Source organism: Notamacropus eugenii, chromosome 6, assembly GCF_028372415.1.
Source record: "Notamacropus eugenii isolate mMacEug1 chromosome 6, mMacEug1.pri_v2, whole genome shotgun sequence".
In the NCBI taxonomy this organism is placed as follows: Eukaryota; Metazoa; Chordata; class Mammalia; order Diprotodontia; family Macropodidae; genus Notamacropus; species Notamacropus eugenii.
In genome coordinates this window covers 114253256-114269365 of record NC_092877.1, presented here as the reverse complement: position 1 = coordinate 114269365, position 16110 = coordinate 114253256, and the positions used below count along the sequence as shown (strand labels likewise).

The 16110-nt window shown below is 35.6% G+C and overlaps 2 long non-coding RNA genes across 3 annotated transcripts in view; one reads left to right on the top strand and one right to left on the bottom strand.

Annotated features, from left to right (window-relative positions):
* The window catches only part of LOC140511697 (uncharacterized), a 189444-nt gene extending 184640 nt beyond the window's left edge, over positions 1 to 4804 (bottom strand). For both annotated transcript variants that reach the window (XR_011969641.1, XR_011969642.1), the window contains exon 1: positions 4521 to 4804. This is a non-coding gene — a long non-coding RNA (uncharacterized lncRNA). The remainder of the gene's footprint in view (positions 1 to 4520) is intronic.
* On the top strand, positions 19 to 14289 carry LOC140511698 (uncharacterized). Its single transcript, XR_011969643.1, has 3 exons — positions 19 to 526; positions 4868 to 4958; positions 11522 to 14289. It is a non-coding gene; the product is annotated as an uncharacterized lncRNA (long non-coding RNA).
* Positions 14290 to 16110: the final 1821 nt, after the last annotated feature.

Here is a 16110-nt window from a genome sequence, read left to right as displayed (position 1 = left end):
TTATCTAGTTTTAGATAAGAACTGGTTTGCTCAGGGCCTGCCCTGAGCTGTCGCCTGGAGCTTGCCTCCCCAACTGCTCCAACTGCTTTACCGGTCTTCCAACGGTTCCGGCCCCCTCCTGTGGGGGAGGGGAATGACCAAACAGTGCACTGGAGGAGCTGCTTACTGCACTTTATTGCTTACCCCAAATCCTCCCGACCTTCCCGTGTTCCCCCTTATATACCCTGCCGTGCTCCTCCCATGTTCCGCCCTGGAGGCAGAGCTCAGCTCCGGAAGGGGCGTTCCCAGCACCCGAAGGCGGGTTCTCACCCCTGGGCGTCTCCGGGCTCACCAGGGGACCATGGTCCAGAGCTCGGCCCTCTACACTGGTTAATATTAAAAAGGTAGCTTTCCTGTACCCTTCAGCATAAATGATTTGTATCATATTACCAATAAATTTAGAAAAGAAATAAAAATCAAATATGTTAACCACCTTTAAAGAAGAACCCTATGGATAACACCTGAAGCAAAGAAATGTTGAGGGAAGGTAAACAAATTACATTGTAACTATTTCATAATAGCAATGAATAAATTCTGTTAAAAATAGGTTGCATCTTCTAAGAGTCATTTAACTGAAAAAGAATGGGGAGCTATTTGTTATAACCAGTGCTTAAGGATTATGCATTCTTTTACTTGAAGACTACAAGGTAAAAAAGAAATAGCACTGTATTTGGAGTCAAATGACTTGCACTCAAATCTAGACTCTGCCCTTTGTTATCTTTGTATTCTTGGAGAAGTTATTTAACCTCACTGAGACTATCTATGTCTTTGACTATAAAATGAGGGGTTTCGAAAACATGAATTCAAGTGTGTCTCTTGATTTATTATCTTCTGATTTTATCTATTTGGAAAATTCCCAGTGAGGAACTCCTTCTACTTTCTCTGGATTAGTACTTTCTCTGGAAATCACATTTTCAGAAAATTGACTGGGTCACTGAGAGATGAAATGACTTTCCCAGAGTCAAACAATGTACGTTAGAGGTAATAATAAAAATAATAACATTGTATAGTATTTAAAGATTTGTAAAGTGATTGACATGTTATCTTATTTGAGCCTTGCAATAATTCCAAAAAGTAGGTTTTATAATTTTCCCCATTTTATAGAATAATAAAATTATAATTATAATGAAGTATAGAAATAAAGTGACTAATCCAACTCAAACAAATAGTATCTAAGACTTGAATTTAACTGTTAGTCATTCAATAAGCATTATTAAGCATCTATCTGTCTGTGTTCATCCTTGGTTTTTGAAGAAGACCATGACATCAGAGTAATGATGACATGATTTGCTCTTGAATTTGTTTTGAGTGAGGGAGGGCTGTACAGGTCACCAGCCTCACTTTTTCTCCTGGGCCATCTGGATCCAGTGACCAGATATTCATCAAGATGACTGGAGATGGCCCAGGATGCAATGGGAGACCTTTATCTTTTTAGGCTGCCTTTTTCAGGTACTCAGAGAAAGATAATGGCCATTGAGTGAATAAGCCTCTTTAAGAAGTAGTCATAGACTGACTCTTTTAATGAACAAAAGAAAAAAATAACAAAATCAACAGAAACTGTTACTAGCAATAATCACTCTAAGCTAGCCATTGAGTGGAGCTTGGACAAGGGACCTATTGTTGTGCAGCCAATGGGCTTCAGAGTGCACTGGGTTTAAGGTTTTGAGAATGAGAAGAAAGGAAGGAAGGGAGGAAGGAAGGAAGGGAGGGAGGAAGGAAGAAAGGGAGGGAGGGAGGGAGGAAAGAAGGAAGAAAAGAAGGAAGGAAGAAAAGAAGGAAGGAAGGAAAGGAGGGAGGGAGGGAGGAAGGAAGGAAGAAAATAAGGAAGGAAGAAAATAAGGAAGGAAGGAAGGAAGGAAGGAAGGAAGGAAGGAAGGAAGGAAGGAAGGAAGGAAGGAAGGAAGGGAGGAAGGAAGGAAGGAAGGAAGGAAGGAAGGAAGGAAGGAAGGAAGGAAGGAAGGAAGGAAGGAAGGGAGGGAGGAAGGAAGGAAGGAAGGAAGGGAGGAAGGGAGGAAGGGAGGAAGGAAGGAAGGGAGGAAGGAAGGAAGAAAAGAAGGAAGGAAGAAAAGAAGGAAGGAAGGAAGGGAGTATCTATTATGTGCTAGACACCATACTAAGTGCTAAGGGCATAGAAAGAGGCAAAAGATACTTCCTTCAATGAAGCAGCTCAAAGTTTAATTGGGGAGACAAGAAGAAAATGGTCATGAACAAGATATATACAGGATAAAAAAAACAAATCATTAAAAGAAGAAAGGTACTAGAATTTTGGGGAATTGGAAGAGGTTTCCTCTATAAAATGAGATTTTAATTGGGCTTATCAGAAGCCAGGAACTAGGGATGAGAATGGAGAGCATTCAGCATTGTAGGCATGGGAATAGCCACAGAAAATGTCTAGAGCTGAAAGATGAAGTTTCTTGTTCTCAGAATAGCAAGGAGGCCAGTCTCACTGAATGCAGGCACGCATGGTAGGGGCTAAGATGCAAGAAGACTAGAAAGGTAGGAGGCTGGATAAGTTGTGAAGGATTTTGGACCACAAGGAGATGATTTTGTATTTTCTCTTGGAGATGACAAGGAGCCACTGATGTTTGTTTTGTAGAGAGGTGACATTATCAGACTTTCACTTTAGGAAAATTGCTTTGGTGGCTGAAAGGTGAATAGATTATTTTTGGCAAGAAGAGTCATCACAAGGCTATTGAAAAATGCCAGGCATAAAATGATGTGGGCCTATGCCAGGTTGGTGGCAATATCAGAAGAGAGAAGGAGATGTATTTGAGAGATGTTGCAAACATTAAATTAGTAGGACTTGACAACAGATTAGCTGTGAGGAGTGAGAGATAATGGGACATCAATGATGACACCTAGGTTGTGAGCTTGTGGATAAGGCAAATGGTGGTACCCTTGAAAGTCATAGGTACATTTGGAAAGGGAGAGCATTAGGGAGAATGATAAGGAATTCAGTTTTAGAAATGTTGAGTTTAAAATATCTATTGGACATCTAGTTTGAGATATTAACAAGGCAGTTGGAGATGTGGGTATTAGTTCAGTAGATAAAGTAAGGGAGGATAAGTATATTTGAGAATCATCAGCATAGAAATTTTAAATCCCCTGGAACCTATGAGTTCACCAAATGAAGTAGTATAGAGGGAAAAGGGAAGAGGGAGTACTATCTAGTCCTGTGGAATACCTCTAGTTAGAAGACTTGACTTGAATGAGGATAAAACAAAGGAAACTAAGTCTCCCAAGTTGTCTCTTTCTTATTCTTTTTTTGTCCCATTGTCTGTAATCAAAGGTCCTTCTAAACATTAATGAGTAATGACAATAGGGCCCCACGTTGTTCTGATTGAACAGGGGAAGTAGTGGAATCTCGGAATCAAAATTTCTTCTCAAAAGTTGCCTGTTTCCTGGGATGTCTACTTAAACCAAAAAATTCATTTCCCCTAAATCCGTCTTCCTCAGTTCCTCAGTCAGTCAGTTCGTCAGGCCTATTTCATCCGAAAATCTTCCCTGTACCCTGTTCTCTTTCTTCCTCCTCTTCCCCTTAGAGGTACTCCAAGCCCCAGTTGTATGTGCTGTGCCAAGTGGAGAGAATGCAATGGCTTTCAGGTATAACATCGGCCTCTTGCTTTATGTCTCATGCCAGTTGGCAGTATGTTGAGGTCTTCTGTCATTCTCAGTGAAAATAGACTGAATTGATTATATCCCTTCATACTCCCTTTCATAATATTGGAGTTCCTGGACAAATAATTCATCAAATTCCAATCACTGTCTTTTCCATTATAGTGCATTCACTAGCAGGTGATTAGTCTAGGTATCCAACAAAATTGTTCAATAGATTATCTTTAAAATGACTGACACAGAGCAGAAACAAAGACTGTATTTTCACTTTTAAGACTGCAAAGAATCCAGTTAAGCAAATCTGGAAATTTCAGTAACTCAGATCCCTTAGAATATGTTCTTAATTACTTTTTGTAAGGATTAGAAATGTCAGTCTCATAAAAGTATCAATTGTTTTGTTTTCATAAGACAAGGCACGAAAGAAGCTTATTGTTTATCTCTGCATGTCTCTATACTGCATAAACTATGTTTAATCCTTTTGTTCTAAGAACATTTAAATTTGTGTATTTTCAATATAATCTGAGTACAAGTAAGTACTCAGTACTTATTTATTTAGTAAAAATACAAGTTTTTTTTTTTAAATTTTAACATTCTCTAAGATAATATGGGAAAGTTAAGTCAATAAGCCTTTATTCCAATAATAGAGACTGATAGTATAAAGGCATGGAGACAGAAGATGGAATAGTATGTTTGAGAGAAAAGTTCAGTGCTGCTAAAATTTAGAATATATACAGGAAAATAAAACATAAGAAAGCTGGAAACATAGGAAGGATCCAGAATGTGAAAAGATTTAAAACAGAGACATTTCTATGTTATCCTGGAGAAAACAGAAGAGCAGGGTCAGACCTAGGTCATGGAAAACTCACCTCCAAGACTTTATCAAGCAGGATCCAGAGATGTCTTTACTCTGGAAGTTCACTCCAGCCCTGGAATTGATACACTTGAAACGTCCTCTGTCCTTATAGCCTCTTCCAATTATAAGATGGCTCTTCCAGAACCTTCATTTAAAGAGAACATAGCCAATTATGTTTCATTCCTCGCCAGGCTGTATTCTTGATTTTCTCTACCATGTATGTCCTCTATCTCCCATCCCATTCTCACCACCACAATCAACCCCACCCTCAGGTTCCTTTTCTCTGTTGTCTTTCCCATTAGAATGTAACCTTCTTGAAGGAAGACTGACTTTGCATTCTGTTTACATTTGTTTCCACAGCAAAGTGATTGACACATACTAAGCACTTATTAAATGCTTGTTGAATGACTGAGTTTTGACTGAAGATGGATTGAAGATGGAGACAATTGAGGTAGGAAGATCAGTTAGAAGGATATTACAATAGTCCAGGGGAAACATAATGAAGCCTTATAATAGGGTGATGGATGTGTGAGTGGTGAGAAATACACACACACACACACACACACACACACACACATATATGAAAAAATTTTGCAAAGGTAGGAATGATAGGACAAGAGACTGGACCTTTAAGACTAATGAACAGAGGATTATGCCAACATTGCGGGCCTGGGTAATGATGGTCCCCTCAACGGCAAAAAGAAAGTTGGGAAGTGGGTAACATTTGGGGATGGAGAATGATAATGAATTCTGCTTTGGACCTCTTCAATTCACATGTGTATAGGACATCAGGAAAGTAGGATAGGAAATGAAAAGATGGAAGGGAAAAGAAAGGGCACAGATATTTAGTAAGTGCCTGCTATGTGCCAGGCATTAAACTAAACATTTTATAAATATAATTCCATTTGATCTTCATAATAACTCTGAGAGGAAGGCGCCGTTATTATATCAATTTTACATTTTGGGAAGCTTTGGTAGACAGACATAAAGTGACTTGCTCAGAGTCACATACTTAGAAAGTTTCTAAGACTAGATTTGTTCTTAAGTCTGCTTAACTCCAGGTTCCATGCTTTATCCACACCAGCTAGCTGACGGGCATGTAAATGAGGACTGGATATATGCAAATGGAAATCATCTACACAGAGATGATAATTGCAACCTTGCTAGTTGATGAGATCACTGAGTGAAACAGTGAGGACAGAGAAGAGAAGAGGGCTCAGCGTTGGATGACATCTGCATTTAGTGAATGTTTTATATGTGAAGATGTAGCAAAAGAAACTTAGAAGTCATAGTCAGTCAGATATAAGGATAACTTAGGGAGAACAGTCATTAACACATAAGGAAAAGAGAGAGAAGGAATGAAAGCAGAGTGTGGTAGACTTCCTGGTCACTTGTGAAATATTTTAACCTTCACATCCTTGGACCTGACTATTTTACTTTAATTACCTTTCTGTGACTAGACTGAGTTGAACAAAGACAAACAGAAGTAACTAAATGTGGTGGAATGGGATTAAATATATATTATAGACACTATTAAGTGATAATTTTAAAAATTCAACTTGAGATATATCATAAAGGTCTATTGTATGAAGAACTGTACACCAGGAAATTAATTCTTTGTAAATGACAACTCATTAAGGGAAAGATATAAAATGGTCTTTCTTCCTGAGTGGACATTTTACGTATGTGCAGTGATGGTGTTAAATTGGGAACAAAGGTGTTTGGCTTGCTAATATAAAATAATCTTTAGATTGTTATAAAAAATAACTAGTGGTGCCCTACGTATGAGATTCATGTCCAAAAACAAAATAGCATAACATATTACTGGAAGTCCTTAGTAGTAGTGATCTTAAGGATTTCATTATAAACAAGACAAAAAACTATCATAATCAAAAGAGAGGATGGTCCACAAGTTGTCCTTGGAGAAGGAAATAAAGATGTTTGCAGAGTTGTTTTTTCTTATACCCAAAGCAACAACAACAACAAAATGTTGTTTCATGAAAATCTTGGCCATCTCATACTGCACTGTTTGTGGTAGGTATTTACAAAGAGAACATTATGAAGATAATTGCTTCTTATACAACATCAGTTGTAGGGGATGAAATGATAAAGAAATTTTAAGAACATGATCAAACCTTTTAAATTAAATCTGAATATACTGATAGTTGACTTCAGTGCAGAAAAATGTACAAAATATAATATCCTACTACACTTGCTTGTTGAAAATATGACAAAAGTTGCCATGGAGTCTGACAAGGTAATGTCAATAACCAATGAAAAATGCATAAAGGAGTTATCATATGATAACAACATGTGATGTGATAGAACAAAGTTCTACCTGAAAAGTTCTCTTCTGACAGTGACTGCAATGTTTCTGTCAAAACTACATAAGACTCTTTGAAATAAATGACAGACATAGCCACTGCCACCAATTCTGCCCTGCCTCCCAGCTCCCCTGCCACCCCCTTTCACATACACAGTTTAGCTAAGGAATTTAAGATCCATTTTTAAGCATTATAAGTTTTTTAATGTCTGTGCTACTATTTTATATGTGTGAACAATTACAAAATTTGTTTATCTCTTTTATACATAGTCCCTGAAGTAGCAAACAAGATCTTACCAAGAATGAATTCCGAATTAACTGGTTCTAGCTTAATGAATTTTTTCTCTAGTACATGGGCTCTAGAGAACAAGAAAAGTTTTTATAAATATGTATGTTTAATAAAGTGAAGGTTCACTAAATATAAAATTAAACAAGGTTCTGTTTTATTCATGTTTTTATTTAATCATTACAGATTAACTAGCAAACAATCAAGAAGCATATATTAATTACTTATTAACCTTTCAGTGACCCTAAATGAGTTGTGGATCTTCATCAGTGAAGACAATTTCTATGTTAGAACTTCGCTATGTTTCCCTAATGAACACAATGTCTAGAATCTCCAAATCTTCCCTCGCACCCACACCAATAAATATGTATACTTATTTACATATATATGTATATGTTCACATGTGGATTATATTCAATGGTTTCAGAGTAGGAAAGACAGAAAATGAAAGGTCATGGATTGTAATTAAATTAACACTGTAGCAAGGTGAAAGTGATTTAATTTTGAACTTGTGCTCATAATTTATTGATGCTAGCATATTTTTCATCAGTCGTCTAGATAAAGAGAATAACTTAAGTCAGAAACTCTGATATTTACTTATAATATTCTTACCCTCTAATGTTTTAAAGCAGCGTATATAATCTTTAAAACACTGGAGGCTAAAATACGAGGTGAAAAGTTTAAAATCATAGGATAAAAATCTAGACAACTTTCTATTATGAATACATGCGAACAAATACTCTGAAATAGAAATGCCATAGCCAGTAGTTCAATGTAATTTGAATGCATTCTACTGGAATTGTTTTATGATGATAGCCTTGCTTAAACAGGTCAAGTGTTATTTATCAAGATACTGATTAAATATGTATTCAATTATCATTTTGTGTCCATCAGAATAATCTGTTTGTCAAATGCTTTCAGAATATTTATTTACTTTGCTTTAGTGAATTAAAACATAACACATCACAACATATATTAAATGAATAAATAATTGCAAATAATATGTTAGACATTCTCAATATTGGCATGCATATAATTTTTAAAGTAGATTTGGAAGAGTCTAATTCTATAATTAGACTCTTCCTTTAGACAGAAAAATGCAAATAATTAGAAAAATAATCAAGTACTTTCATTTGTTTTAGCTATGGTAATTACAGTTTCCACAATGACTATTACAACTAAGTTTTGGCATTTATCAAAGTGCTTGTCATTCAATGATCTCAATGGAGGGGAAAGCCCTAGGACAGCTAATAAGAATCCTCATGCAGCTTTCTCATTACTAAGAGGATCTATTTAAATGGTCATTTTTTGCTGGTTTTTTTTTTCACTTGAACTAAATGGCTAGTAATACATTATCAGTGGGCATTAGAAACATTTCATATTACCATTAAACACCTTTTTTCCCCACTACTATTTCCATTCTATAACTACTGACTGGTAGAGATTTAGAAATTTCAACTTCACATTCCCAGTTTCGGAGGACTTATGTGAATTAGTTAGTGTAAGTATACTGGATAACTTTTGTAATTAAAATGAAATTTCAAGTTAAAAATAAAGGTCAAGAATATGTATGTTTATATAATATTGTGACAGTTTATACGATATAACCATAATTTTTATTACTATCTAAGTATGTGTTTAAGATATTATGTAATGTGCTAACTGTTTTATAATATACTCAAGTTTTTTTATAGATTATACACATATATTTATATGTGTACATATTAACATTTAGCACATTATACTACATATAATAAATTAATAAGTAATTACTCACAATATATTAGACAATTGAATATATATGTTGTTATGTATGTTTTATTTCTTGTTCATTGCTTCAGAAAGAGATAAGATGCCCTTTTCTACCACTTATTTATACTCTATTATCATGTTCCTTCTCAAAGTTTTATATTGGCAGTGGATGGAGGATAGAGCTAGAATAGGCACAAAGAAAAAATTAATGCCTTAATGAAATTTGTGAAAGAAGACTATCCAATTAAACAATGTATTTGATTTTTAAATTTTATTTTATTTTTAAAATTATATTCCTGATAGCAAGCTTTTGGCTAGTCTTCTAAAAATGATTTCTGAAAAAGCATTCAATATTCTTCATGACTTGGATCAGCTAAAGTTATCCCTTTGAGTCTCTTGAAAAAGTTGGATTTGCATTAGCTATGAGCTATATGTAACAACAAATGTCAAAAATTTAACAACATCAGCACCTAACATTTCAGGTTTACCAGCATTGAACACTCACTTGCTATTGAATTGTAAATAAATATGGATGGTAGAAACATGCCTATAGAACTTGTGGTTGCTCAGTTAAGGTCAAGCAACAGTTAGTGAATAAAATAAACATTTAAAAACAAAATTAAACAAAACTTCTAGTCATAACTAGGGTTGTAAAACAAAGACTTTGCCTCAAGGTCCTGACATTTTATGTCTTTCTCCCCATCTAGCCTATCAAACCAGTGGCAAACAATCTCAACTGTGTTTACTTTTCTTTTACAATTATTTTTACTTTTTCATTCAAATATTGATAGATATATGATTTAAATTCATCATTATCTTCATCATCATAATCACCTTAGAAGATATTTATATTATACTTTAAGGTTTGTATCTCATGACTATGAATACCAAATTTGAGGCAAACTATTTGGGCTGAATATTTTAGAGTTGATGCACAAAGATTAGAAAACACATTTATTCACAGGTTGTGCAGAACACAGATTTATCCTCTGAACAAGATAACGTCTCAAACAAGAAATATCTCTAGTGTTATCCTGTGATTGATGCCATTGGAGCAGCAGTCATTTCATTTTGGAGCTCTTTTCTCTCTATTTCCCTCCCTTTCTATGTCTAATAGTGGGATCTTTCTTGGGTCCCTCATGTTCCCCAATTAAAAGTTTGGAGCACCAGAGAAACACCAACTATCCTCTGGTGAACCTCTGGATTGGATAAGATTCTAATTCTATTCATTTTTAAAATTAAGCATCAACAATTTTCAAGGCAATGGGGATACAAATATGAAAAACACGGCAAGCTTCCCCTCCAAGCACTTAAAATTTAATAGGATTATAACGGATGTAGGGAATTGAAGTTAATGAGGACTCTCTATACCCCTGAACAAGATGAACCACAGGATAGTTGTACCAGCTAACAGTGGTCTATTTTCTGCACTGCTTAGCTTCTGCTTATTATGTCTGGGCTCTCAATCAGACCCTCAGTGTAATGCAGTAGAGTCTCAGAATAATAATAGTATCAGAAATGAAGGCTGAACTTAAAATTGAACGGTCTTTATCAACACACATTCAATCCTTCACAGAAAATTGTACCTTTGTGCTCTGGAACATGCCAAGTATGGCCAAAACACAAAAGGGCATAAAAACAAAGACCCAACAAACATAGTCCCCTGTCTGATATTCTGTGTGTGAGAGAAGTAAAGAGAAGTCAAACAATTCATAATTGTCTTTTACAACCATTTCTGGAATCTGATTCACAAGTTTGCAAAGATCTCAATCTGCCCAAAGGCACTCAGGTCACAGCCAGTCAGATAATGCACTGGCAAAGATACCCATCCATGTTTAACTGTAAATGCTCAGCAAAGGGCCACTTCTACACAGATGTGGAAGAAAGGAAAAGAAAACAAACTCATCATGCAATTCATCTGTCCCAAGTCTTTCTTAGCCTGCTAGAATCACAATGAAAACACTACCTAGCCAAGAAAGTTTGCTTAATAACAAAATCAGGTCTTACAGTCTTAAAAGTATGAGATAGTGATAGTCAAATAGGAAAAGATATTATTTTAGATCACAAAACTATGTTAATCAAACAAGTAATAATGAACAACTTATCAAATTTCCACTTCCAGTGAAAATGGATGTTTGAGGTACCTGAAAGAGGATATTTCTATAACATTAATAATCAGCATCAATTTACAGATATTTGGGACACAAAGTCTATTTTCTGAGTTGTAAGCAGTAATTACTGTCAAATGTTCTATGGTATTTCAGGGCCAGGTAAAAGTCAATGTTAAGTAAATATTATTGATGGTGGTAATCTTAATAATGCTATAATATCTGACACTTGTTCACAAGGTTGAGGTCCATAAGAATGTTCAGAATATATGATGCATCCTTCAAACATGATAATGAAATCTCCTTCCCCTAGTTTGTTGATTTGACCCTGACTGTGGCTGCATATATTTATCTAATACCATGTCCTATATCCATAAAATGAAGAAATTCTTTGATTGTTTCTACTTGCTGGATATCCTTTAATTTCTACATATCTTTAAAAAAATAAAGAAAAGGACACATTTTTTAAAAAGGTATTTTATTTTTGTTGTGTTTTTAGAGACTTCTGTGATTATTATCAACAACATTTATTTGCTTTTTTTCAGAATATTTCATGAACCAAAAGCACGGATAGTTTCAAATTCTTCAGATTTAGGTTGGTTTCTAAAGTCTCAGGGAAGAGAAAGATATTACAGCATGCCAAAAGATGTCTGCCATTGGGCATGTATTGACAGGTTACATGCCAGTCAACAGGATACAGAATTACAGCTATATAATTTATTCATAGTTTAAACTTTATTAACAGTTTAAACTCTTTTCAGGTAGCTATCAAAATGACTTACCAGAAAAGAAGATTCTTGAAGTGTTGAAAAGAACTGATCTAAGTCAACTATAAAAATTAGATCTGTTCAGTATTATTAAAGGAATGAAATAATACAGATGGTAAGATCATTGCTCCTAAGTAAATCATTTCAGGAGTAAAACAGTTTAACAGCATATATGCATTTGTGATGTCTCCAGTTTCTCACTTGTATTCAAGGATAAAGAAATCAACTGTATTTTTGTAATATGGAAATCAAGTTATATTCCTAATGAAGGACAAATAAGCAAAAGTAAAATATTATATAGGTAGAGTAACGACCATGTATTCATATTCCAATTTGCAGAAAGGATTCATGAGGCCTAAACTGGAATGGGCAGACCATGGGAAACTTTAACTGATAAGGTGATGGAACCCCTCATGGAGTTTAATATAAGCTTTAATTTTCTACTTTGTGCAAAGTATGTTATTGGTACTAAAGCTTTGTACACAGAAAAAAAAAATTCTGTCCTTAAGTTGCTTATATTATGTTGAAGTATACAACATGTATGCAAGTTAATAAATACAAAATACATACAAAATAGTGCAAACCATTTCAAGTGGGAGACAGTACTGGAAGGATGGGGAAAAAAGCTTTATGTAGACTCACTGTAGTTTTATTTAAGGAAACTAAGTCTTTTATGAGGAGGAAATGAGAAAGAAGTGTGATCCATACATGAAGATATATTAGACAAAGACTTGGAGGTAAGAAATGAGGTGCCATTTACAAGAAACAGACAGCAGGTCAATTTAACTAAAATAGAGAGTAGATGAAAGGGAGTTATATGAAACAAAACTGGAAATGTAAGTATAAATCAGTTTATGGAGAATGTTAAAGATAATAGAGAATCATAGAAGATTTTGGAGAAAAAGAATGACAACCGAATTTCTGTGTTAGGAACATTGGCTTGGCAACTCTGCAGAAGGTAGATTGGAGAGCAAGGAAGACTGAACACTGCAAGATCAATTAAGTGGCTTCTGTCATAGTACAATGAGAAGACATACTTTGTCCCTGGAATTATGCTATATACAGCTTCTAATCTAGTTTATCTGCTACTGTGGCTTCTGTTACTGTCTCTCAGAATGACTTATTCCCACTTCATATCTTTGCATTCACAGTCAATTCTTGATTTTGCTCCTCTCCAAAAGCATATTGTCCAACTATTGACTTCCTTTTTATTTATTTATTTTTAGTTTTCAATATTCATTTCCACAAGATTTTGAGTTCAAAATTTTCTCCTCATCTCTCCCCTCCCCACACCCCAAGACAACATGCATTCTGGTTATCCCATCACCGAATCTGCCCTCCTTTCTATCACACCCCTCCCTTCCCTTATCCTCATCTTCCCTCTTTTCTTGTAGGGCAAGATAGATTTCTATACACCATTATCTATATTTCTTATTTTCCAGTTGTATGCAAAAACAATTCTCAACATTTGTTCCTAAAACTTTGAATTTCAGCTTCTCTCCCTTCCTCCCTCCCCACCAATACCACTGATAAGGCAAGCAATTCAATATAGGCTATACATGTGTAGTTATGCAAAAGACTTCCATAAAAATCATGTTGTGAAAGACTAAATATATTTCCCTCCATCCTATCCTGCCTCCATTTATTCTATTTTCTCTTTTGATGTTGTCCCTCCCCAAAGGTGTTTCTTTCTAATTACTCCTTTCTCCCATTTCCCCCCCTCCTATCAGCCCCCCACACCCCACTTATCCCTTTCTATCCTACTTTCCTGTAGCATAAGATATATTTTCATTCAAAATTGAGTATGCATGTTATATCACTCTTAAGCCACATGTGATAACAGTAAGCTTCACTTTTTCCCTCTCACCTTGTCCCTTTTCCCCTCCATTGAAAAAGCTTTTTCTTGCCTCTTTTATGAGAGATAATTTGCCCATTCCATTTTCCCTTTTTATTTCCAACATATTCCTCTCTCATCCATTAATTTTATTTTTTTAGATATCATTCCTTCCTATTCAACTCACATGTATTCTCCATCTATAACTATATAATCCCTGCAAATACCAAAATACTGAGAAAAGTCTCAAGAGTTACAAATATTATCTTTCCATGGAGGCATATAAACAGTCCAACTTCATTAAATCCCTTGTGATTTCTCTTTCTTATTTACCTTTCCATGCTTCTCTTAATTCTTATGTTTGGAAGTCACATTTTCTACTCAGCCCTGCTCTTTTCATAAAAAATGCTTGAAAGTTCTCCATTTCATTGAATGACCATTTTTCCTCTCAGGTATCACACTCAGTTTTAGTGGGTAGGTGATTCTTGGTTTTAATCCTCATTCCTATGAATTCTGGAATATCATGTTCCAAGCCCTTCAGTCTCATAATATAGAAGCTGCTAGATGTTGTGGTATCCCAATTGCATTTCCACAATACATGAATTGTTTATTTCTGGCTGCTTGCAACATTTTCTCCTTGACCTGGGAACTCTGGAATTTGGCTACAATATTCCTAGGAATTTTTCCTTTAGGATCACTTTCAGGAAGTGACTGGTGGATTCTTTCAATATTTATTTTGTCTTCTGCTTCTAGAATATTAGGGCAGTTTACCTTGATAATTTCATGAAAGATGCTATCTAAGTTCTTTTTTTCATCTTGACTTTCAGGTAGCCCCATAATTTTTTAAATTTTCTTTCCTGGATTTGCTTTCCAGGTCAGTTGTTTTTCCAGTGAGATATTTCACATTGTCTTCTATCTTTTTCATTCTTTTGGGTTTTTGTTTGTTGTAATTTCTTGGTTTCTCTTAAAGTCAGCAACTTCCATTTGCTCCATTCTAATTTTTAAAGAACTATTTTATTCAGAGACCTTTTGATCCTCCTTTTCTATTTGACTAACTCGGGTTTTTAAAGCATTTTTCTCCTCATTGGTTTTCTTGACCTCTTTTGCCATTTGGGTTACTCTATTTTTAAAGGAGTTGTTTACTTCAGCATTTTTTTTTGGTCTCTTTTAGCAAACTGTTGACTCACTTTTCATGATTTTCTCACATCATTTTCATTTCTCTTTCCAAATTCTCCTCCACTTCTCTTATTTGATTTTCAAAATCTCTTTTGAGTTCTTCCATGCATTAAGACCATTACAAATTTATTTTGGATGTTTTGGATGAAGAAGCCTTGAGTTTTATGTCTTTCTTTGAGATACACTTCGTTCTTTCTCACTGGAAAGGATGGAGAAGAATACTTGTTCATCAAGAAAATAACTTTCTTTAGTCTTATTTGTTCCCCTTTTTGGGCATTTTCCCAGCCAGTTACTTGACTTTTAAGTCCTTTGTCAAGTGGAGGGTATACTCTAGGGATCTGTGAATTCTCACTTCCTCCAAGGTGGTACAATTCAGGGAGAGGATTTTACTCCTCTTCTGGCCTATACTCTGGTCTGAGAGCAACCTCAAGCTTTTTTGTTCAGGATCTGTGAGTAGGGTTCCCTCTCCACAACCACTTCTAGCTCCCCCACACCAGTGCTCCTCCTCATCCCAGGGCCACCAGTCAGGCCTTAGATCTAGAGCAGCTGTTTGATTCCCCCAGAGTCTTTAGACTGAGGGCTCCAAAAATCGATGCTGTAGATCCCTGGGACTGAGGCTAGGGCAAGACCTTGCACCCTTCTTACCGAGGTGAAAGAGCTTTCTCACTGACCATTAAAGGTGTCTCTGTCATTTGTGGGTTGAGAAATCTGGGAACCACAGCTGCTACCTTGGATTCTGCACCCTGAAGTCTATTCTAATCCTATCCCAGCCACACTGCATGACCAAGGCTGGGCTGCACTCCGTGGTCTGTGATCTGCTCTAAGCTTGATGTGATAATCCTTTCCTGTCTGTCTTCCAGAATGCCTTGGGCTAGAAATCTCTTTCCATCTGTCATTTTGTGGCTTATGTTGCTCTAGAATTTGTTTAGAGACATTTTATGAGCTTTGGGGGTAAAACTGTAGCAGGTTTGTCCTTCTACTCTGCCATCTTGACTCCACCCCTCCAAGTATTGAATTCTTGACACACTTAAAAGCTAGGTAGAACAGGAAAGTTGACTTCATCCTATCATGTTTTTCTCTCATTCCCTGATAGCACATATCCACTTCCTGTATCTGCTTCCCAACAGTGAATGAAAATCACATAAGCAAAATTGATACTATCATATTGGGAAATTCTAGGGTCATTACCTTTATGACTGCAGATATGAATCATTGATCATCATCATGAATTCAAGTAAGATCCTTCAGCTAATGATCACCATCCTCACAAAAAGAAAAGAAAAGTCAATGACATTTCTGAATGGTACTCAACCATTTTAAAGGTTTATGAATCCTCAAATTTCTCACTAGTGTTCAA